Genomic DNA, 22,926 nt, shown 5'->3' with positions numbered 1-22,926 from the left:
GTCCTTTTAAAGATCTCCACATTGACTTTGTAGACATACTAGATAGGTGTAGTTTTTCATTTTTCCCAGTGGATTGAAGCAGGACCGTGTTTCCATTGTGATGCTAAGTCATCCGCTACCTTTCTGATTTGTGAAGAGATTTCGCACTGGGGAATTCCAGAAGAGATAAGATATGACAATGGCACACACTTTGTTAATGCAGTTGTGACACATCTTGTGACAATGTTAGGGATAAAACATAAATTATCCTCTGTTCATCCCCAAAGCAATGGCATTGTTGAGCACCTAAACAACCATGTTGAAGAACAAGATCAGCAAGCTATGTGCCATGTTGCATAAGAAATGGTTGTATTGCCTATTATTGGCACTCTTTTCCCTTTGCAATACGCCTAGTTCTGATCATCACCTGACCCTCCATCAGATAGTGACAAGGAGACCCATGAATGTACAAATACCTGCCCCCAGAAGAAACATACAGGAAGAAAGCACAGCAGACATTTTAAATGATGAAATGGTTGGTTACCTCTGTGAATTAATCAAGGTTGCAAAGCTCATTTCTAAACAAGTAACCAAGGGAAAGGAGAAGTGCACCATTGCTGAGGTCAACCTCCCAGGTGTGCACATAGGTGACACCATCTTTGTTTGCAATTTTGTCCGGAAATGGAGACAGCCCAGGTACGGCGGGCCATTTACAGTGACCATGGTGACTCCCACTGACCTCAAGGTAGATGGCAGAAAAGTTTGATCTAACTCCTCGATAGTCATCTGAATCCAGCATCATGCCAAGCATTGCCTACAATGTAGATTGAAGAGAGGAGGTAAGAAGATTGTTATTGTAAAATATACCGCTCCACCTCTGCCTTTCGACAATTTTTCGGATTAACAGAGGAAAATGTATGTTTGTTTTCTTTTTTCTTATTTCTCTCTTATTACTATCACTTTTAATATTGCTCTTTTATAGTAATATGTACTCTAGCTCCTATAGCTCTGACATTACACAATTGCAAAGAGAACTCTCTAACATGCCAATATGTCCCATGGTATTCATACTAGGTTATAGATATTATGAGGTATCAGCACATGTCAGACATAGGTTCAGAAAGTACTAATGAATCATGTTTTGGCTGCTCTTTAATTACTAATGCAAGAGGATCAGATAGGCTACATTCATTTAAAGAAGTACCCCCAAAACACAGTTATATGTCTTTTGCATCTCTACTTGTGTAGGATTAAGTCCCAAATTTAGCTGACACATGTTAAAGTAGCACGTTTTCTAGTTAATGCCGCGCAATATGACTCTTCAGCAGAAGCTTAATACATTCTACACATAGACAGGACATTAAGGATGAGATGGCACAAATGAAGAAAACAGGTCGTCCTACTAATGCATAATGGATAAAAATGGTCTTAGGTTTAGGGTGTTTAGGGGTAACAGCCCCCACACCAAGTGTAATAGTTATTTAGTAAAGCCTCTACCCCAGATTGTGTTCATAGACCAGGTTTTAGAGTGACTGGATCAGTTTTTGCCCATGATCAATGGCATTCTGAAATCGAATTTTCCTTCATGGAATGGTACTGATGTTAGTCAGAATGCAGTAAAAAAGTGTGTGAGTATATGGGAGGATAATGTTGCGTTCTACACTTGGATAGATAGTACAGTAAGTCTTCAGACAGTCATGAGGTTAACTTCTGTTTCTTTATTTTTCAGAGGAAACAGCATTGTTAATGTAGGATGCAATATTAACTGTAGTGCCACAATAGATAACGCCGACATGCGGGGGGGGGGGACACCTCCAGCCTCAGGGACTATTATTGGCAGTGTGGCTAAATATTGTACCCCCAGTTACCACTGACCTGGGGAGGTCTCTGCACCTTGATCACCTTGCACACCACTGTTTTGTTAATTCCTGGAGTCAATCTATCAGTTTTACATGAACACCCCATGAGCCGTCCATCGACTTTGCTACATCATCATCAAAGAAAGAGAACTGCAGAGTATTGTGGTAAATAATTTAATTACCAGGACTTAATTTGATACAGAAAAATAATAAATATAGCTCAGTAAAATAAGAGGCAAAATCCGTGATATTAGAGGTTCGGAATGGGCTTTATTCCAATGGACGATTTCGAAATCGTGGACTCCAGGTTCCATCACCACGGAGGTTCAGGAAGTGAAGTACATACTTTATTGATAAGTAATTACTTTTATACAATAGGCATTACAGTGAAGCAAATGCAGGAGGCGTAACAATTGTCAATAGAGATAAAACATACATGCGTAGCAAAAGTGGGCGTAACTGGGTGTAACTAAAGAACGTCATCAGGTATGATGTCATAATAGGGTGGTTCCATGAAAGAATTTCGCAATGTCAGTAGAAATACTTGGCAGAAATGCGCGCGTAGCAGCATGACGTATGATTGACGTGCGACTAGGGGGTGAAGGGGATTTGACATTTAACTCTACATGTGGCGACAGATGTCTGGAGGGTCAAGTCAACCTAATCCCAAATCATATCTAACATCCTATGTTTAAAGAACTATGTTATCCAAAAGAGAGGTCTCTTAGAGTAGAATCTTATTCTATACTGACTATACTGACTGTTAGTGCGTGTACAAGCGTCTAAGTGTCTACACTAGATGCGAGGGCAGAAGTCTTCCATGATAATGGGGCTATGAATTACTTGCATAAAGACAGAGAAGCCGGGCCTTTGCTCGGTAGCTGGAAGAATGTTTACTTAAACTACTAGACAGGAATGCATTGGGCAGGGAGCGGAGCAGATAATTTCGAAGGTGAAATACAGCTTTTGGCAGGCAACAAGCTGATGTCAGGCACCGTGAGCCGCGCAGGGAATGAGACAAAGTTCACGGTCACAGATGCAGGCTCAGACTGGAGCTCTCAGAGGCAGAAGGCAGGAAAAGCTTGATGGCAGAATCAGGGCCTCCTTGCCTGGACTGTAAAATGGCATAAGTGAACCATATAAAGCCGGTGGCCTTTCGTATTTAGGAATGGAATATCCGGCCCATTCATGGCGGATCTGAAAGAGGACATGTTAACGGTGGACGCACATGTATTTGCGTCTTCATAACTGGAACTGGAGGGAACATACATGTATTTATGATTCATACATGAAACCGTTGGGGTCCAAGATAGGGGACATAACTGATCATAAAAATCCATATTTCCACATTCCCTCCTTGTCCCCTACTTGCCCGTCAAGAGATATCAATCTTCATCAATCCATTGATCTGTTCATATAGCATCATTTGTTCTTCTTTTTTCTTCTGGGACGAACGAAATCTTGGTGGTGGAATACACGATGTGGCACACAGACCACAGATCGCTGGTCCACATTGTAGACATAGACAGCAACTGAATAGTATGAGAAAGCCAATACCTAGGAAGGATAGGACCTTCCATCCAAAGGTAGATAATACACTCCAAAACCAACCGGACCAAGTCCAGGTGCCTGGATTCTGGTGTATCTGGCTTACAATCTTATGAAGGCGAGTTATGGCTTTATATACAGATGGCGAATTTTCTGGTATGAAAATGCAACAACTTGATCCGATGACCCTACAAGCTCCGCCCCTATCGGCCAGGATGACGTCAAGGACAAGACGATTTTGAAGCACAACAATCCGCATAGCAGACTGTTCTTCTGTTAAATTGCCTAAGGCGGAAATAGTTTCGTTCACTACTGCTTCAAGGGTTCTAGTTAATCTACGTATCAGCTTACTATTAGTGACTGTACCTATATAGGGAAAGAGACCTTTATTGAAATCTGTGTATTTTTCCCATGCTGTTTCAGTGTAATCGACTATTGGGAGATCTCTCCTTTCTCTATTGTGTACTAAATGAGTATTTCTGTGATAATCAGGAGGAGCTAGAAAAACAGGTGGCAGAAGGAATCCGATGTAGCAGGTACCATCCCAATCTAGAGGCAGACGTATATATGCCGTCTGACCACATATAAAATAGGAATGGCGGGAAGCTCTAAATGTCGACTTGCCTTGATCACTAAATTCTATTACAGTGGTGCATCTACTATGGCCCATATGTATGGAACCATTCTTTCTTACACATAATTCACCTTTTACTGGAAATACTGACATGGCGGGCAAAATTGGAGTAGCTTCGGATTCGACATTCAAGATCAAGAGATTAAGCGTAAAATTACCTAATCCATATACTTCATTTTCTAGATCAGTTCCTGTTCTTTTGGGAAGTCCCTCCTTGTTGGGGTGGCAGACTTTAAGTAAAACTAAGTTCAGATTTCCCCATACCCCGTTGTCTTGATAAACTGCAGAGTTCGAATCTAGGGAATTGATTAAACTAAACCATGCTCCACAGGAGCCGTTGTGTGTGAACGGGTATGGAAAGAGAGGTAGAATTCCTTTATAATTCTGATAGGGAGGGAGTCGGCCACATATCCAACAATTTGTAGCATTGCTAACCTGATGGGAATGATGTAACATACTAATAAAAGTGTTATTGCGCAGCGCAAATCTATATGACAATTCATGCGGAGGTAATTCACTAAAAGAATGTTCAGCAGTAACATTATAAACATGTCTAGAAATAGGATAATATATGTGCAACAATATACTTGTAGTAATTATTAAAAGACTTAGAAAAAACAGAATTAATAACGTCACTGTGCAATGACTACGCAGTGATTTACAGTACGCATGTCGTTTCAGCTTTATCCTTTTGTTTCTTTCTCTGTACAGGTCTAAGGGATACATGTCAGAGACAAATTCGACCGCTTCACCTTGGAGAGGACTTAAACAATCAAATTGCCTGACTGGTTAGACCTGAGTTTTAGTTTATATAGTTCACGACTATTCAATTCAACCAAAGGAAGTTTAGAGTCACTCGGGGAAGACACGCAAGGTGTGTCGTTTACATCTGATGGTAGTCCATGAAATTTCTTGATATGACTTGAATGTATCCAGCCTTTTCGACCCTCGATCTTCACGGCTGTCCTCGTCGTTAATAATACAAGCTGAGGCGACCTCCACCTAGGATCCAGCTGAGACCTCCGATCAAAGTTCCTCACTAAGACTAAATCTCCTGGAATTACGTCATGGGGTTTCACCTCAGTGTTGTCGGGAAAAGCTGCAGCTACCTGTGAACGACAAGATTGTAGTGCAGACATCAAGGAAGCCAAGTAATCTGTCAGCATATTACAGTCAATATCAGTTATTTTGCGTGGTATAGGCGTCCCCCACATATTTGGTGGTCTACCGAAGATCACTTCATAAGGGAATAGCCCTGTTCGAGAGTGTGCTACCATTCTCATGTAAAAGAGTGCAACGGGTAAAGCTACTACCCAGTCTACACCTTTCTCTCTACAAATTTTGGACAACCTAATTTTCAGGGTCTGATTATGTCTTTCCACGAGACCTGCTGCCTCGGGGTGTCGGACACAGTGAAACTTCCACTGATAACCTAACAAAAGTGAAACGTGTTTCATTAGTTCAGATGAGAACGGCTGGCCGTTATCTGAGTAGACAACACGTGGTAAACCGTACCGTGGGAAGAATTCTCGAACAAACTGTTTGGCAGTAGTCGGGGCAGTGTAATCTGAAACCGGGTATGCCTCTGTCCAACGGGAAAGAGCACAGACAACTACGAGAACATATTTGAATCCTCGACATCGTTCCATCTGGATATAATCCATCTGGAGGACTTCAAAAGGGTGATCAGGAGGCTGAAATCCACCCTGTTCTACGGGAATGCTTTTTCCTGGGTTAAACTGACAACAGATCATACAGGTACGGACTTTTTGTTTAGCCGCTGCTCGTAAATGTTTGTTGAACCAAATGTGTTGGATGCTGTCTAGCATAGCTTTTTCTCCTAGATGTGCTGGACTATGTACAGTGTTAATAACGACTTGGACCATTGAATCAGGAAGGAACCACACAGATTTTTCCTTTGTCATCCATCCTTGATCCGTTTGGATCCCTCCTAATTCAGTCCATTTCTTTATTTCGTCTGGAGTAGCATGTGTCTGTATGTCAATTACGTCAAGAGCGGGATCCTTAACCATCATGCCATGTGTTGGTGTCGGGACTATTGTCTTTGTCATGTCGGATGTTTGAGTTTGAGCAGTCTGTTTAGCTGTTCTGTCAGCTAGATCATTGCCTTGAGAAATGATATCAGTAACTTTCGTATGAGCTTTACATTTCATAATTGATATTGCAGTGGGTAGATGTATTGCATCTAATAAGGCATGAATGAGGGGTCCGTGCTGAATGTGGGCACCGTGAGAAGTTAAATAACCTCTCTCTCGCCACAGCGCGCCGAAGTCATGTACAACTCCACATGCATAACGTGAATCAGTGTATATGTTGACTTTTTTATTTGTGGCTAGAATACAGGCTTGTGTCAGAGCGATGAGCTCTGCTGCTTGAGCGGACAAGGTATTTATACAATTTGTTTCAATGATTTCAGCGTCTGTTGTGACTGCATAAGCGGCCACTAACTCTCCTGTACCTGTTCTCATACATGAACCATCTACATACAACGTCAGGTCTGGGTCTGATAATGGAACGTCTGTCAAATCCTGTCTGGGTTTCGTCGTGATAGTGATAACTTCAATACAATCATGTGCAAGTGGGTCTGTTCCGTTTACTGGTAACAGTGTGGCAGGATTCAATGTATTACAACGTCTGATTTCTATATGTGGCTGAAACAATGTTAATTCGTAACCGGTGAGTCGTGCTATAGTCAAGTGTTGTGTTTGTGTGCGGTTCAAAAGAACCTCTACCGCATGTGGTACTTGTACTGTCAATGGATGTCCTAATACTATGGCATCGCTTTGTCTGATTGCTAAAGCTGTTGCTGCCACTGATTTTAGGCATGCAGGCAAAGCCTGAGCTACGGGATCTAATGTACTAGAAAAATAAGCACATGGTTTGTGTGATCCTGCTTGTTCCTGTGTGAGTACTGACAAGGCAGTACCTTCGCGTTCTGTAACAAAGAGTGTAAACTGTTTATTGTAACATGGTGTTGCTAGGACAGGTGCTTGACATAAAGCTTTCTTTAAACTTTCAAAAACGTGTGTATGTTCCTGAGTCCAAGGAAGGACAGTCGATGTGGCTGCCTCCTGTGTTGTCAATTGAATGAGTGGTTTTGCTAGAAATGCATACTGAGGGATCCACTGCCTACAATATGAAGTGAGGCCTATGAAAGCCCGCACCTCCTTTTGTGTCTTGGGTATTGGCATATTTGCAATTAGCTGGATGCGATCTGGTGTAAGCTGCCTTCCCTCCTTGGACAGCGAGTGACCAAGATAAACAACTCGCTGGACACAGAATTGCAGCTTAGAAGGGGACACCTTGTGCCCCTTTTCGGCCAAAAATTGTAATACCGTCAGTGATGCTTTCTCACATTCAGGTTCGTTTCTAGCGGTGATCAGCAGATCATCGACATATTGAAGCAGGGCAGTGTTGACTGGCATGTGGATACTGTCGAGTTCTCGTTTCAGTGCTTGGCTATAGATGCTGGGGCTTTCTGTAAATCCTTGAGGTGCGCGTGTGAATTTAAAGCTACGTCCATTTAAACTAAATCCGAACAAGTATTGGCTTTCCGGATCTATTGGGACGCTGAAAAAGGCATTCTTGAGATCAATTACAGTAAAGAATGTTGCTCCGGAATCAATAGCTGTCAGTAATGACGAGATATCTGGGACCACAGGGAATTGTGGCACAATGCATTTGTTCAATTTGTGCAGATCAATAACCAATCGATATACTGGCGGGGCCTTTGGATCTGTTCGTTTAAGAATCGGAATTATCGGGGAATTACATACATTGGAGTCTGTTTCCACAACCACTCCTTGGGCAATGAGCTCGTCAATGATTTGTAGTAAAGCCACTACAGCATCTGGTGGTAACTTGTATTGTCGCATTCGTGGTAGTACCACTCCTGCCTTTAGTGTAACTCGATATGGTGTAATATTCATGCAACCCACATCAGTAGGGCCTTGTGCCCATAAATGTGTAGGTAAAGTCTGCAGTCGGGGATCCATGTCTCGAGACACATAGTGACCTTTGAAATCACGTAAAAACAATCTTACTCCTTCCGGAGAACAACATATTATAGCTCCTAGAGCTTTCAGTGTTTTTATACCTAACAAGTTTTCTGGACATGATTCAGTAAGCAATAAATCTGTAGTTCGGGTCAAGGGTCCTATCGTAAGTGGAAGAGGCTGTGATACTTCATTTACAATAGGTTTTCCTGAAAAACCAAGGGAAATATTCTGTGAGCCTGAGAGGGGTGCCCCTGGAACTTCACTACGTTTTATAGTTGTTCGACTTGCCCCTGTATCAAGTAAAAATTTTCTATCTTGGCCTAATAGTTCACTATGTACATAAGGTCCTTCTTGGTCTACCGGGACCTCGATAAGGGGTAAGTCAACTTCCCTCTCTAGGCTGGTTCATGCGTATCGTTGATAATCAGGATAGTCATACTGTGCGGTCTGGTACAGCTGTCGTGTCGTGGTTTGTGTGGCAGCAACAGGCAGCGCTGGTGCAGCTGGCACAAACTGTATAGACTGTTGTGGAGCTGGCATGGACTGGGCATGCTGCGGTGCTCCTTGTTCATTCTGATCCTGTCTAGGTGGCCGTGGTCTTTCTTGTGTTTTACCTGTGGCGATATTACGCTTCAAGACTGGGCAATCGTGTATGTAATGACCTGGTTGTTTACAGTAGTTGCATGTCCCTTTTACAGGTCCTGCTGAATCACCGGACTGTGTCGTACCCTTTTTATGACCTTCAGCTGGAACTGTCTGGGAGACTAGCATTTTCATTTTTGTGTCTTTCATGCGTTTCTGTTCATGTTCTTGTTCCTCTCTAATTCTATTGTAATGGTACTGTAACATTTGTAACATTTGTGATGGGGTATTACCTTGCCAAGTACTCTCGAATTTTAATACTCTATTCTTCACCTGGGGCAAGGAATTTTCAACTAATTTTGTCACAAACAGATGTGGGTATGACTCGCTACTTGCTTTTATACCACTATTTATACCAAAACATTTTTCGAATCGGGCATAGAAATCACTAGTGTCTTCATCTTGCTTTTGTTTACAGGCTGAGATTGCACCCCAGTCTTCCTTTTTCGTGGTTAATAAACGTGGCAGTACCTGTACTAGTAAACCTGGTAGTGCTTTAGTTTTATCCCCAAGCCCCGAACCTGGACCTCGGGCCCTTTCTTCATTTTCTAATGCTGTCCAGTCTATCTTTTGGTCTCCCACCTCCCACTCTTTTTCCTTGAGTTTTTCATAAATGCCAGCAGGCATTAATACCTTTAATATTGTCATAATGTCGGGATAGGTATACTCTCCCATGAGTAACATGTCTTTAATTTCTCGGTGAAAACCCGCTGGGTCTTTGTCATGACTGGGTACCACTTTCTTCATTTCTAACAATTCTATTTTCGATATGGGCGTATATACATATACACGTTTAAACTGATTGTCCTCGCCCTTTATTGGGTGTACTTCTCGTAAGGGATTCTGTCTGTCCATGTAATACGTCGTTCTTTCCTTGATGGGCAGTGAGACATGTTCTGGGCATACAAAAAGGATGTACTGCTTTCTTGATTCTAGTATTTCTCTAATTAACTTAGTACCTGAACCTCTCCATCTATTCGTGAGTAATTCAGTCAATATATCAGGTAACGGACCAGGATCGGAATGTTGACTTTTATAAAGTATAAGAAGTTGTTGAATCATATAAATCCCAGCTAAACGCTGTTCATCTGGGGTGAGGTTCAAAAATGTGTGTGCTACTGTATCATCACCATATTTTCCGGGACTGTCAACCCAATGAACGGCTGACCTGGCTAATTCTTGTTCATCCATAGAATCGAGTAAATGGTAACGACTTCGTTCTTGGAGTAATTTGTCAGCGGCTTGGAACGAATGCTCGGGGGACCTTAGATTTATTATAGGTGTATGGAAATTCCTGTTATTATCTGGACATATCGGACGTATCGGGTCAGTGAAACATCTAGTACTATTACAAGATCTTCCTCTACCTACATAGGCTATGGTTTCTGACTGTCCTGTGGGCAGTCCTGATCCTTCCTCCTCCTCATTTTGTTCAAACTGGTCTACCGCTAATCTCTCTTCGTGTAGGCGTTCTATTTCTTTACGGATCTTTCGGCACATGGCTATTATACATTTTTGCCTATCATGTCTCCCTTCTGATATATTCTGGCTCCATCTGGTAAGGGTTTGCATTATTTCCGGATCTACCCCCGGTCGGTCTTGATTTCTGATTACACAATTTATGAGGAAACGTAACAGTTCCCCCTGTATCTCCACTTTCTGGTATTCCATAGCTCTGTTAATACATTCAGAATCTCGCCCTGTTTGGACAAAATGATATATATTATCTAGATGCATAGTCATTCCTGGTAGCTTTCCTAAATACACCGCAGCTCGTCTGATACGTAATGATGCCAGGATCATTTCGTCCTCTTTTCCGGGCACAGGGTCATATCTACAATCTACAAGAAGTTCCTTAAGTGTACGGGAATTTATGAGTTTGGGGGTACGTGGATGTGCTGATTCTTGAAAAGTAAGTTTTTTTATTCTGGGTGGCGTAGAAAAAATGTTGGTAGCACCTCCGGTAGCCCCGTCTGGGGTATCGGGCGTGAAAGGATTCGTTGAACGCGATACAGCAACTATAGGTGTGGACACAGCTGTAGAAGCGGCTGTAGGAACAGATGTGGAAACAGATGTGCTTGCCGGAACTTGTGTCAGGATTTGATGCCGTAGGGATACAGATACAGGATCTTGGCGTTGAACCTCCCCGGCAGACGGTCTATGTGGGGCGGGGTTAGCATACTCGGGAGCTGCTTCATCTAAATATGAGGAAAGAAAAACATCTTCTGCTGTTCTAGGATGCCCCTTAGGATGCATTTTTATTGGGAACAATGGGGGTGGCAAGTCTTTTGGTATCTCCGGGGTAGCCTTAGGTAATCCCTCGGCCAGAAGGGGATACATACCATTCATAAGGGCATTTCTTTGTCTGTCTACTTGTTCTGATTTCACTCGTGTACCTTCTTCAATTAATAGATTTTCTCGGACTTTATTTGAATTTTCCTTACTCTTCTCTTCCTGTCTACGTGCTTTTTCTGTACGTCTATACGATTCTTTACGCCATAATTCAATGGCGTCTTTCTGTGATTGTCTAGCTTTCCTTTTCCATAATTCTTCCTCTACTTTCACGATGCAATCTGCATCCCAGGTCCCAGCTGCGGGCCACCTCTGACTTTCTGGTAATTCCTTAGTGTAGTCTACCCATAGATCAAGAAATAATATGGCGTCTAGGCCATGTTTATGATACATGAAGTACCCTGGAGTGTCCCTAGGAGGAATGGGAACAGCTTCTTCGAGTACCCCTTTTCTAGTTGTGATCTGTCTTAGTTTCGAAAAGAGCGGCATATTGAGAACTGATCTGATACTTGGTCTTGAACAAACTTAATACAATAAACACAATAATGAACAGTCATTCACACCACAATATGCAGAACGTTTTAACACATTTAACATTTAACGTTTTAAATGAGCAACAATGATGATGACGATCTAAGAAAACTTAATCACAAAACATAATCCTCGGCATTAACTGAATTATTCTGAATTTATATACTTGATATACTAGATATACTGCTAAACAGTACAGATACACTGCTAAAACAGTGCAGACCGGATTTGTGTACCCAAACCCGTCTGGACCGGCACAACTTATGTGCACGCCAGAACGCCTCCCCAGTAATGGTACTCACCGGGTAGCTCGGAACGGAAGGCCTCGGAACGGAACTGAACTGAACTGGACTCGACTTGAAAACTTCGGACACTTCGGAACATCGGAAACCTCGGAACTTCGGAACTTCGGAACTTGGTGGGCCTCTGTATACCTCGGATCTCGCTCTCTCAGCTAGGCTCTGGTCGGGATACTTCGCACTTCTCACCGCCTCGTCTGGGTGTTGATCGCAGCCTCAGTCGCCCCCGCTTGACCGGAGGGAGATACAGGAAATCCTGCTGGTACGCGTTGTTGTCCGTCCAGCTGTGGCAGGAGACCGGGCCTGCAACGCACCGCCGGCGCGTGAGATGAGAAAGTGTCCCTGTTCGGGCGCCATTCATGTGGTAAATAATTTAATTACCGGGACTTAATTTGATACAGAAAAATAATAAATATAGCTCAGTAAAATAAGAGGCAAAATCCGTGATATTAGAGGTTCGGAATGGGCTTTATTCCAATGGACGATTTCGAAATCGTGGACTCCAGGTTCCATCACCACGGAGGTTTAGGAAGTGAAGTACATACTTTATTGATAAGTAATTACTTTTATACAATAGGCATTACAGTGAAGCAAATGCAGGAGGCGTAACAATTGTCAATAGAGATAAAACATACATGCGTAGCAAAAGTGGGCGTAACTGGGTGTAACTAAAGAACGTCATCAGGTATGATGTCATAATAGGGTGGTTCCATGAAAGAATTTCGCAATGTCAGTAGAAATACTTGGCAGAAATGCGCGCGTAGCAGCATGACGTATGATTGACGTGCGACTAGGGGGTGAAGGGGATTTGACATTTAACTCTACATGTGGCGACAGATGTCTGGAGGGTCAAGTCAACCTAATCCCAAATCATATCTAACATCCTATGTTTAAAGAACTATGTTATCCAAAAGAGAGGTCTCTTAGAGTAGAATCTTATTCTATACTGACTATACTGACTGTTAGTGCGTGTACAAGCGTCTAAGTGTCTACACTAGATGCGAGGGCAGAAGTCTTCCATGATAATGGGGCTATGAATTACTTGCATAAAGACAGAGAAGCCGGGCCTTTGCTCGGTAGCTGGAAGAATGTTTACTTAAACTACTAGACAGGAATGCATTGGGCAGGGAGCGGAGCAGATAATTTCGAAGGTGAAATACAGCTTTTGGCAGGCAACAAGCTGATGTCAGGCACCGTGAGCCGCGCAGGGAATGAGACAAAGTTCAAGGTCACAGATGCAGGCTCAGACTGGAGCTCTCAGAGGCAGAAGGCAGGAAAAGCTTGATGGCAGAATCAGGGCCTCCTTGCCTGGACTGTAAAATGGCATAAGTGAACCATATAAAGCCGGTGGCCTTTCGTATTTAGGAATGGAATATCCGGCCCATTCATGGCGGATCTGAAAGAGGACATGTTAACGGTGGACGCACATGTATTTGCGTCTTCATAACTGGAACTGGAGGGAACAGACATGTATTTATGATTCATACATGAAACCGTTGGGGTCCAAGATAGGGGACATAACTGATCATAAAAATCCATATTTCCACAGTATTATGGCCCTACTATTTGGAAAGATATCCCTAAAGAGTATTGGTTGTTTAATGATGCACAGCTGTTCTGTGGAAGCATTTCACCGTTTGTTCAAGCTAAGGCAGAGTTTAATGTCTGCAATTAACTCAATGGCAAGTCCTCAAGTGCATCAACACTACAAAGGATGGATTTAATACTATAAAGGAAGAGCTGACCTCTATGAGCATGATGATAATGCAGCACCACCTTATGACGGCCATTGTAGGAGAGCATGTGCCAAGATAGGAACTGTTTGCTGTACTTATGTCCCACCAAACGATGCAGACAAATGAACTCTGTCAGAGGCCAAGAGAACTTTGTATAATCGACAGAAGAAAATGTTGGATTAAGGAGGTGCCACAGATAATTGGTTAAACAGGTGTTTTTCTTTTCTACCATCCTGGATGTCAGGACTGTTGGGAGCCTTCTTTACGGCTATTGTGGCCCTATTAGTTATGTATTGTGCTATCCAATGTTTTAGTATGTTCTAAAAGGATTGGGAGGGATGTTTCTAGTTGGGACACCAACTTGAGTACTAGATACCCAGGCATTATATATCACCTAGTGCCAAGTGTAGACCAAGGTTTAGACCCAGTTGAAATATACACTGGAGGGGAAAATGTTATAGAAGAAATGAAATATGGGGAAATTATGCTACAGCAGATGCCAGTAGAAAACAATATAAAAGTATATGTAATGAAAGAGCAGTGCAGGCCAAAAATATCTTGCTGATGAGAGAGAGGTGAAGAGTTTACTTGAAACTAGAATGCATGACCTGTAAGGTTGTAGTCAAAAGAAAACTTGTGTTTGGCAAGCTTGGAGGAATCTATGGGCTTAGCAGACAGGCACAGATTCTGTGTTCTCAGGAAATTAAAAATGATTAAACAATAGGAGCAGGAGATTGAATTAGCCAAGAACACATGGAATCTGATCAGAGGTCTTGGGAGCACATTGATAAAGCACTCTCGCAAACACACATGCATTCAACATACATACATATGCATTCACGCGTAGAAGAATAGTTAGTTTGTTAAGCATTGATAGGACTGCAATAAAGGATGTGTAGAGAGTTAGGAAACACAGATGATGAAATGTTTCTGTAACCAATGTGTAACTTTTGAGTAACTAAGGTTTCCATTTGAATTTCTTAAATAGCGCCTTCGTAGGAATCACTATTTAACAAATGCCAAGGATATGTACAAAATCCCTAATAGCAATTCCTACAGATTAAAAATCGCTATTAGGGAATTGCAAATAGGAAATGCCATTGCATTCCCACCTATGAGCTAAATAGGAAATGGCTTGAATTACCTAAATTTCCTAAATTGTGATTTCCTCATAGGAAATTACAATTTAAGAAATGCAAAAGCCAAGGGTGCCTCTGGGATTAAGACTACCCTGGAGGCACCTGAATTACATAACGCACATGTAAGTGCATACATGCCCTAGGGACATATGTGAACTTCATGTCACAATAAAACAATTGATTTTTTTAATGCATTTTTTTTTTTGCACATGGCTACCATCGACTTGAAGTCAATGGTAATTGAATTTCCTAATTGCTCAATTCGCATTTAGGAAATGCTTTGTACATGTGCTTTAGGAATCGCAAATAGGTAATCCCTATTTGCGATTCCTAAGTCCCGGTCGCAAATTGGGACTGCTACTGTGTAGAAATTACAAATTGCGAACGGTTTCAACCCTTTGTATATCTGAAAAGGCCATTTAGCATTTTTTAGTGGGCCAAAATCATCTTCGGGCCATTAAAAAATGCTAAATGGCTTTGTACATCTGGGCCTTAATGTTTAATCTTTTGTAACAATCATTGTTCTACTATGTATAAAGGTAGCTGTCTGTGAAGCAGCAAATTTAGACTGGCTGTTTATCTGCGTGGAGACGGTCGCTCTCCCCGCCGCAACAGTAAAGAGCTGTTTTACCTTGCCAAGAGGAGTCTGTCTTTTTCTTTATTTTTAAGTTACCCTGCAACAAAGTTCTATTGAAGTGTAATGGTCTCTTAAATTTTGTTTTGCAAGAACCAACTTTTAAATATTATTTTCTGAATTAGGAGAGTGGACTGCGACAGTTGGCCATTCAACACACTCTTGAAGCACTGAGGTCTCAGCTTTCCTAGCTTCACCCATTTTAACTGAAAAGAAAGTATCTTGCCCTCTAAGGCAGCCACAAAGGCATTACAGACTACATAAAGTGAAGTAGACTCTAAATTAATATGGTAAAACTTGGTAATAAAGTTGTGAGTCAATGAGATCCATTCTGACATTGAGAGTCAAGATTTATTGAGGGACCACCATCTATTCAGAATCGAAACAAAATTGACTTCAAACACCAAAAGCATTGTCTAAACAACTATTAGCAATTATTGAGTTTCCCCTAATTCCTAAAGATTTAGAAATCAAAAAGAAATTCAATCTAGAAGCATAATTAAATCAAGCTGACAAACGTGAAATGTTTTTAAGAGGGTAACTGTGTACGCAGGATCCAACAAGCCATGAACTGTTTTATAAGTAGACAATAATTGTTTTTGATTGCTTTTTTTCTATTCTCTGAAGCATCAAGCTCAGCGACATGAATGAAATTAAAATCATGTCCCATAATAGTGGGACCATCAGAATATGCCACCAACAAATACAATTGCTGCCAGAGCTTCAACGTGGTCATCATACCTATAGATGCAGAGATCAAAAGCCATCTTCCTAAAGGGTCAGTTTTGGAATAAAGTATACCGCAATTAAGTAAACGCTTAAAAATGATAGCCACTTCACTATTGGCAGCATTACTTGGTGTAAAAATAATGGTGAGAGACCCAAAGAGGATAAGATAATTTAGGATTATTGCATTTTGAGGTGTTTTCTATAGAAACAGTTCCACTGGGCCTCAGGTACTCATCCACTTGTGGTGGCACAATACTTTTGTTTATTGTTGATCCCATATGTGTTACACAGTAAAACTCTAACTACCCCCACAAGGTAACCCCATTATAGAAAGTGACATTGAGATTACTTACAGAAGAAAAAAAGGCAACTTCCAATTGCTACATAATTTCTTTTATTGGCATCCCCTTCGTGCCCATCACCACTCTCCCTGTCCTGTCTCTTCCCTCCTTCCGCAGCTTCTGAAAGGTAATTCCTTTGCCAAAACCTTAAAAAGCAGAGGATTGCATTGGTTAGTATCTGTATTTAATGTGGCAGTCAGAAAATATAACAAGAATTGTGCATGGAAACTGTAAATGTGGGTGGCGGGTCTGACTAGGAACCCAATGAGCCATCATAATAGCCAAGTCAGCAGGTGCACTTGGCAAGATATATTTTTGTATTAGACTCTCTATCAACGGAATTATTCCGGAATCTTTCTCTCAGTCTACAAGGACTTCTACAAACCTAAGATTGGAACAGCTCAAGTTATTATCATCTTTTTGTATCTTTTAATGGTCTGATTTGTTACTCATCTTTCACAGAATTCTTCTGAAGAGAGTGTCTCTGGTCTTTAAGGTCAGAACCCTCTGCTCTAATTCTTCAAAATTTTTGGTAATGAGTGAGCATTTTTGATCAAGGTTACTGTAATGGCCCTGCAACACTGGCATTTCCTGACCTTGAGATGTCTTACACCCCCTAATTTCTGCTAGGATAATCTTAAATAGTTGATGAGAGGACAGCTGAGATGGATCATTTTTGTGAGCATATTCCAATAGTGCTGTAGCCACTTGTAGCCCAGCAGAGATGAACAGAAATGTGGATGCAATTGTAACAGGTGGGCATTGTAGCAACATAGACTGCATTCCCTGTATCGGAACCTAAGGCCATGAGGCCATGAGAGAAACAACATGTGGTCTGATTTATGGATATGAGATGGAAGCAGTTTCTGTGTCTGGTTGATCAAGGGGCTTACCCATTTCAAAGAGAGGGTAAAATTGGCACTTTTCTTCTGTGTACAGCTGTCCGTTTTGCCAAGTGGAGGTGCCTCCATGAGGACAAAGGAGCATTGCCCCGCCGTTGAAAGGGAAGGGGAACATGAAAATTAAAATGGTAATAAAACAAATTTATTGCTGTTTTATTTTTCTTTCTGGCAAGCAGCAGAGTCTGGGAGGGCGGAGTTGGCAGCAGAAAGGAACAGTGGACACAGTGCACTTCAGTTTAAAGTGTGCATGTCACTTTGGCCAGCTGTCTTGCAACAGCCAGCCTGATATGCACACTTTTAACACTCCAACCCGAGCTGTGAAGAGCAAGCACAGGCCTTCAGGGCCTAAAGGAGCTTCAGACCAGGCTGCTTCAGCCAATCCTGTCACTGCGCTCATGCTGCCTGAGCAGCATGAGAGCAACACAAGGATTGGTAGAGGGGAGTAGACGAGTCTCTGGGAGCTTGCTGATTGTGCTGGCAGAGCCACTGAGTGCTGAGACGAAGAGGAGCCGTGAATAAATAAATCTTTATTTCTACTGACAGCCATTGTGAGAAACTTGAAGCCCCTTCAGCCTCAACTCCAGAGCTCTCAATCATGGCCCATTATAAACACTGTTTAAAACGGTCCACGAGTAGGAGCTTTGGCGCTGAGCCTAAAGGCACTGCTGTTTTTTTACCAGTGCCTGGCAGCTGGCCGCCACTGCTTTCGCCTATCCTTGCTATGTTTTAACACATCACTAGTAGAACAGTCAGTGTTTGGATCAGGCATGGTCTGGAGGGCAGTGGCGAAACAATTTTGTATCAAAGATGTCTTGCTGGTTAGGCACCTCAGGCTAATTGAATTTGTCCACTGAATCTGTGTAGTGGGCAGTTTCTTGGAAGTGGTGTTCTGACTGGATTCAGACAGCCTAACAGACCAGAGACATGTTTTAGGGCCATAGGGTAAGAAGACCGCTTACATTTGCGTGGAGAATTACCTAGGCTGTACGGCCTCATTTATACAAGTTGCAGCCCCCCAGCTGCTGCTGATACACAACCACAGTGAAATTGCTGAAATCGTAAATTAACTGTTCTCACCTCGCTTTCCACCTGACAAGCTGCACTCAGAGAGTGTATTTTGCCCATAAGGTATCCCCCCTCCTTGAGAGAGTGTGAGTTGTACTCATATTTTAACTGAAGAAGCAGGACTTGCCCCTCCACCACCAAACCCTCGAGTCACTTCTGTTAGGATTCGATTGGGTCAATGCAGAGAGGACAGCAGTAAACCAGGGAACGTGGTTAGTGTAGGATCCTGCCAGCCCAGGTACTCGTCAATAACCATGCCACACGCAGAGAGTAATTTTACACGTCTTTAGCCAGCTGCATGTAAGCCAGAACTCCACATTCTAAGCATGCCTTCAACTCATGCCTCCAATGCTTGCGTCACAGGCCTACGGCGTACAGTGGGAACTCAAAGAGTTCCAGCATTCTTTTATTAACAAGACACTACATTTCCTCCATTGTTAAATTAAAAGTTAAATCTTTTTCAAAATGGATAAATAAGAGTAAATAAATACACAAAATTAATACATGAATAAATACACAGATAATCATAGAAATTCAGGCAATTACAATTCTTCATTTAAGCATTGGGACGCCTGAATCACACGTCCTGATCGGGTCACTGGAAACAGGGAGCTGGCAGTTGGAGTGTCAGTAATCTGCAAGGTGAGATGGAATGATCAGCAACAGTCTGTCGGGACCCAGTCTCTACATTGACATACATGTTTGATGAGTGATGGGCAACATGTTGAAAATGAGAATCTCTTGTAAGGGACGTCCCAGGAAGCTAGACAGTCACCATGTGCCATTTGGTGTTAGTGATGGTAAAGGGTTCAGCTTCAAAAAGAACATCCGAGTTTGTTTTTCGGTGTTGTCTGACAAGCACTCGATCCCGTAAAGGTGACATTATTTACATGACATCCTCTGTCAGCATATATTTTCATCTTCTGTTTGTGACCAAAGTCTGTAGCATGAATGTCTTCCTCATTCTTGGATCTTAGGATGGTCCATTGGGCCAGCTTGGTCATCATGGCTCTTCCAAACATGAAAATTACAGGGCTTTCCTATGTCGTTGAGTGAGGGATTGAATAGTAACCTCGAAGAGTAGTGTTCAAAACAACTTTGAGATTGAACTTCTGCACTGTAGCACGCTAAACAGCTTTCTTTAGAGTACTCATTAACTGTTCTTCGTGACTATTGGCCAGGGGCCAAAAAGTAGTGCTTTTTTGATTCTTTATATTGAGGTGATTTAGAAAGTCGTTGAACTCTCAACTATTGGAAGGAGGGCTGTTGTCAGATTTTAAGATTGCAGGAACACCCCAAGTCGCAAATATTCCTTCTAGCTATTGAATACCCTTTTCATGTGTAGTGGATGAAATATCTTCTACCAATGGAAAATGGGAGTATTCATCATCAATAACTAGAAGATGATGTCCATTCAGAAGAGGACCAAAGAAATCAATGGCAATTTTTGAGATGAAAGACAGTTACATATGTGACAAGTCTTCAACTCTTATTCAACCCTTTAGTTGAGTTACAGAAACTAGATGGACAGCTCACTTGGTGGCAACTATTCCTTGATGTCCCTCATGGGCGGCGTGGATTATATGTTGTCGGAGACTCTCTGGAATAACAATTTGTGTACCTCACAGAATGAGGCCTTCTTGAGTCACTGAAAGTTAATCTCTTGCCTTTTTTAACTTCACATACTCACTGGCATTAGCAAGAGGTCTAGAGTGCAGGTTCCACAATTGATGAGCAATAATATCTTTTAACTTTAACATGTCACTATCTTGGCTTGTGGCAGTGACAATTTGTTTTCAAGACATGGCAGTTGGTGTGCTCGATTTCACAAAAATTTGATGTACGTCCCCGCTGTCTTAGATGGGGTACCAGAGCATTGTAATGGCACTCATGAAAGATAATCAGCAGGATTCTTCTTTTCCCTGGACAATGAAGAATTGTGTAGCCTCAAACCCCAGTGTTCAATTCTAGGAGGCATTTTGGCTTTGGGATTGCTGAATATCGTCAACAGTGCTTGATGATCAGTCACTACTGAGAAGGGCTTTCCATACAGAAACACATGGGAATATTTGCAAGCCCAAGCCATTGCCAAACTTCACACTTTTACTGGGGTACGGCATGATATGTGTACAAGCATTTGGTAGTCCATTGTGCTGTGTGAAAATTGCACCAAACCTGACAAAGTTAGTGTCAACTTCAACCTCTGTTTGAAGTTTGGGATCAAAGTAGGCCATTTCAGGGGCTTAGCTTTTCTCACATTCTCGTGACCAATGAAAAGATACATTCTTTGTTGTTAGTTCTCATAACAGTGCACTGACCATAGCAAAGTCTCATGTGTATTTAGAACAGTAACTGGCCGTTCCAAAAAATGATCGTAACATAGAAATGTCTTGTGGGGGATTTGCAGTAGACAACGCTTGTACTTTAGCTGGATCAGGTTTCACACCCACATCAGAAAAGACATGGCCAAAGAATTTCAAGTTTTTCTTGTGGAATTTACATTTGTCAACATTCAGAATGAAGCCTGCATCATTCAGCAAACCACATACTTGCATGAGAGCTTTGTCAATCTCTTTCTGTGTAGCTCTGAAAACCAATATGTTATCACTATAGTTAAATGCATTTACTACAGGCTGTATGAAACGTTGAATGTCGTCTTGGAAAAGTTAAGTAGAAGTGGATATACCAAAACTCATTTGCTTGTAGCGAAACAAACCAATATGCGTAGAAAAGGTTGTAATGTACCTGGATTTTTCTATAAGTTCCAATTGATGATATCCTTTATTTAGGTTGAGTAGAGAGAAGAACTTCCCACCATTCAATTGAGTTATCATATCAGCAATGTGTGGACTAGGATGTCTCTCTTGCTCAATTGCCTTAGTGGCCTGATGCATGTCAACGCATATGTGTACAGCTCCTTCACTGTCTCTTTTAGGCACTATTACAATGGGAGAGACCCATGGTGTTGAACCAGGGGGGTGTTCAATAATGCCATGTTTAAGCAAATAATTAATTTCCTTTTAAACAGCTTCTTGCAAGTGAAACACAACTCATCTGTGCCTTTGAGGAACAAGATGAACATCTTCATTTATGTGCAACTTTACACTCATTGTTTTGAGTGTTTTCTAACCCATGACATAATGAAAGAAATTGACTTTCAATTTCATGATGAGCATTCATATTGTAGTTCACTGATATCAGTCCAATATCAGATGTAGTGTTGAAGCTCAGCAAACAGGCACTTCAAGCTTTTCCTTGAAGTACATGAATAGGCGCTTGTACCACAGTTTTCTTAAGTTGCATCATGGTTTCAAACAAACCTTGTCTCTTTAAGGGTGTTGAGGCAGCCCATGTGTATACTTTAGACTTTGACTAATTAAGTTGTGGTAACCGAGGTAATTCTTGATTCTTCTCCTCAGGCATGACATTTTTCGATGCACCGCTATCAATTTTTGTCGTTGATCAACTTCGTTTGGTGTCGATTTGCTTCAGTTGGTGAGACCACTTGGCCTTGTGAATGTGCATTGAACTTCTCTGAAGTAGCTTTTGTTTGGCCATCTTGTCTTCACGCAGTGACACACTTCACCTCGCAAGGCGTCATAAAATGGTTTGCTTTACCACATCCTATGCCTATCTGTCCCATGGCGGGACATTTACCTTTGTGTGGAAATGACAATCCACATCTGTAAGACATTTTCTTTTTTCTATGGAGACACAGCCTTGTGTCCCTCAGCCTTGTATCTTGGCTTACTTTTCATGCTCATGACTAATACACTTTGGGTGGGCGCCTCTGGCCTCCATGCCAGCCGCTTAACGATCAGCACGCTCTTCAACGTGGGCAGCATGAGGACTTTCTTTTAGCATTCATCGTCAAAAGGAATCTGACAGACATCCATTGATCACTCTAAGGCTGGTAGCTTCCTCATCATTAAATTCATTACATTTACAGTGCCTCACCAGGACATCCAATCTCCCAACAAACTCATCATTAGTTTCAGCTGGTCTCTGGCGTTCTTGACTGAATATGTGTCTTTCATAATTGGCACTGGTTTAAATTTGACATTCACGGCTGTTTTGATTTGATTGTACGCCACTTCACCTTCTTGTGGTATCTTTTTCATGGTTTCTTTCACTCCTTCACCAGCCATGTTCTTCAGATAATTTATAATCTTTTTATAATCTTTTTCCTCTATTGCATCTATGAAATATTCAAAGGTCTCCATCCATGCAGTCCATCTATAACCAATATTTTGTTTTTGGCAGCATCAAATGCAGATGGCGGTTTTAAGAATCCAGCATCTCTATATACATTGGTGGACAGTAGTGGTCTCTCGGGCGCTTCTTGTGGAACCTAATCAAGAAGATTTTCTCTAGCTCCTTTTGAAGTGCTGACTTCGGAGTCAGCCTTAATGACTTTTGGAGCTCGAATATCACCCTTTACTTGATAGCAGTCTAGGAATTTGGTCTGAGAACTCTACCCATTAGCTTTGTTGGCAGGTTGCTTCGTTAAGGGACACCTCTCTCTGCTAGCACAACCCCAACCCTCTTCCTGGGGCCTCTCCGCAGCACGTCGGCGC

General features: G+C 41.9%; 1 protein-coding gene across 4 annotated transcripts in view; it reads right to left on the bottom strand.

Moving 5' to 3' along the window:
• RASGRP3 (RAS guanyl releasing protein 3) overlaps nt 1-22,926 on the bottom strand; it is a 540,454-nt gene that overhangs the window by 428,131 nt on the left and 89,397 nt on the right. Inside the window, exons 1-2 of one of the 4 annotated variants that reach the window (XM_085611796.1) lie at nt 16,395-16,488; nt 719-793 (exon numbers count right to left, since the gene is read on the bottom strand). The exons of 2 other annotated variants lie outside the window; for them this stretch is intronic. The gene's annotated coding sequence lies outside the window, so the exon portion shown is untranslated. Of the gene's footprint in view, nt 1-718; nt 794-16,394; nt 16,529-22,926 lie in introns of those variants that run through there. One more of the 4 variants, XM_085611795.1, reaches the window with a different exon arrangement.

The sequence above is a fragment of the Triturus cristatus genome, chromosome 6 (genome assembly GCF_964204655.1).
Source record: "Triturus cristatus chromosome 6, aTriCri1.1, whole genome shotgun sequence".
In the NCBI taxonomy this organism is placed as follows: Eukaryota; Metazoa; Chordata; class Amphibia; order Caudata; family Salamandridae; genus Triturus; species Triturus cristatus.
Note: the sequence above shows the minus strand (reverse complement) of the source record. Positions and strands in the feature narration are given on the sequence as shown.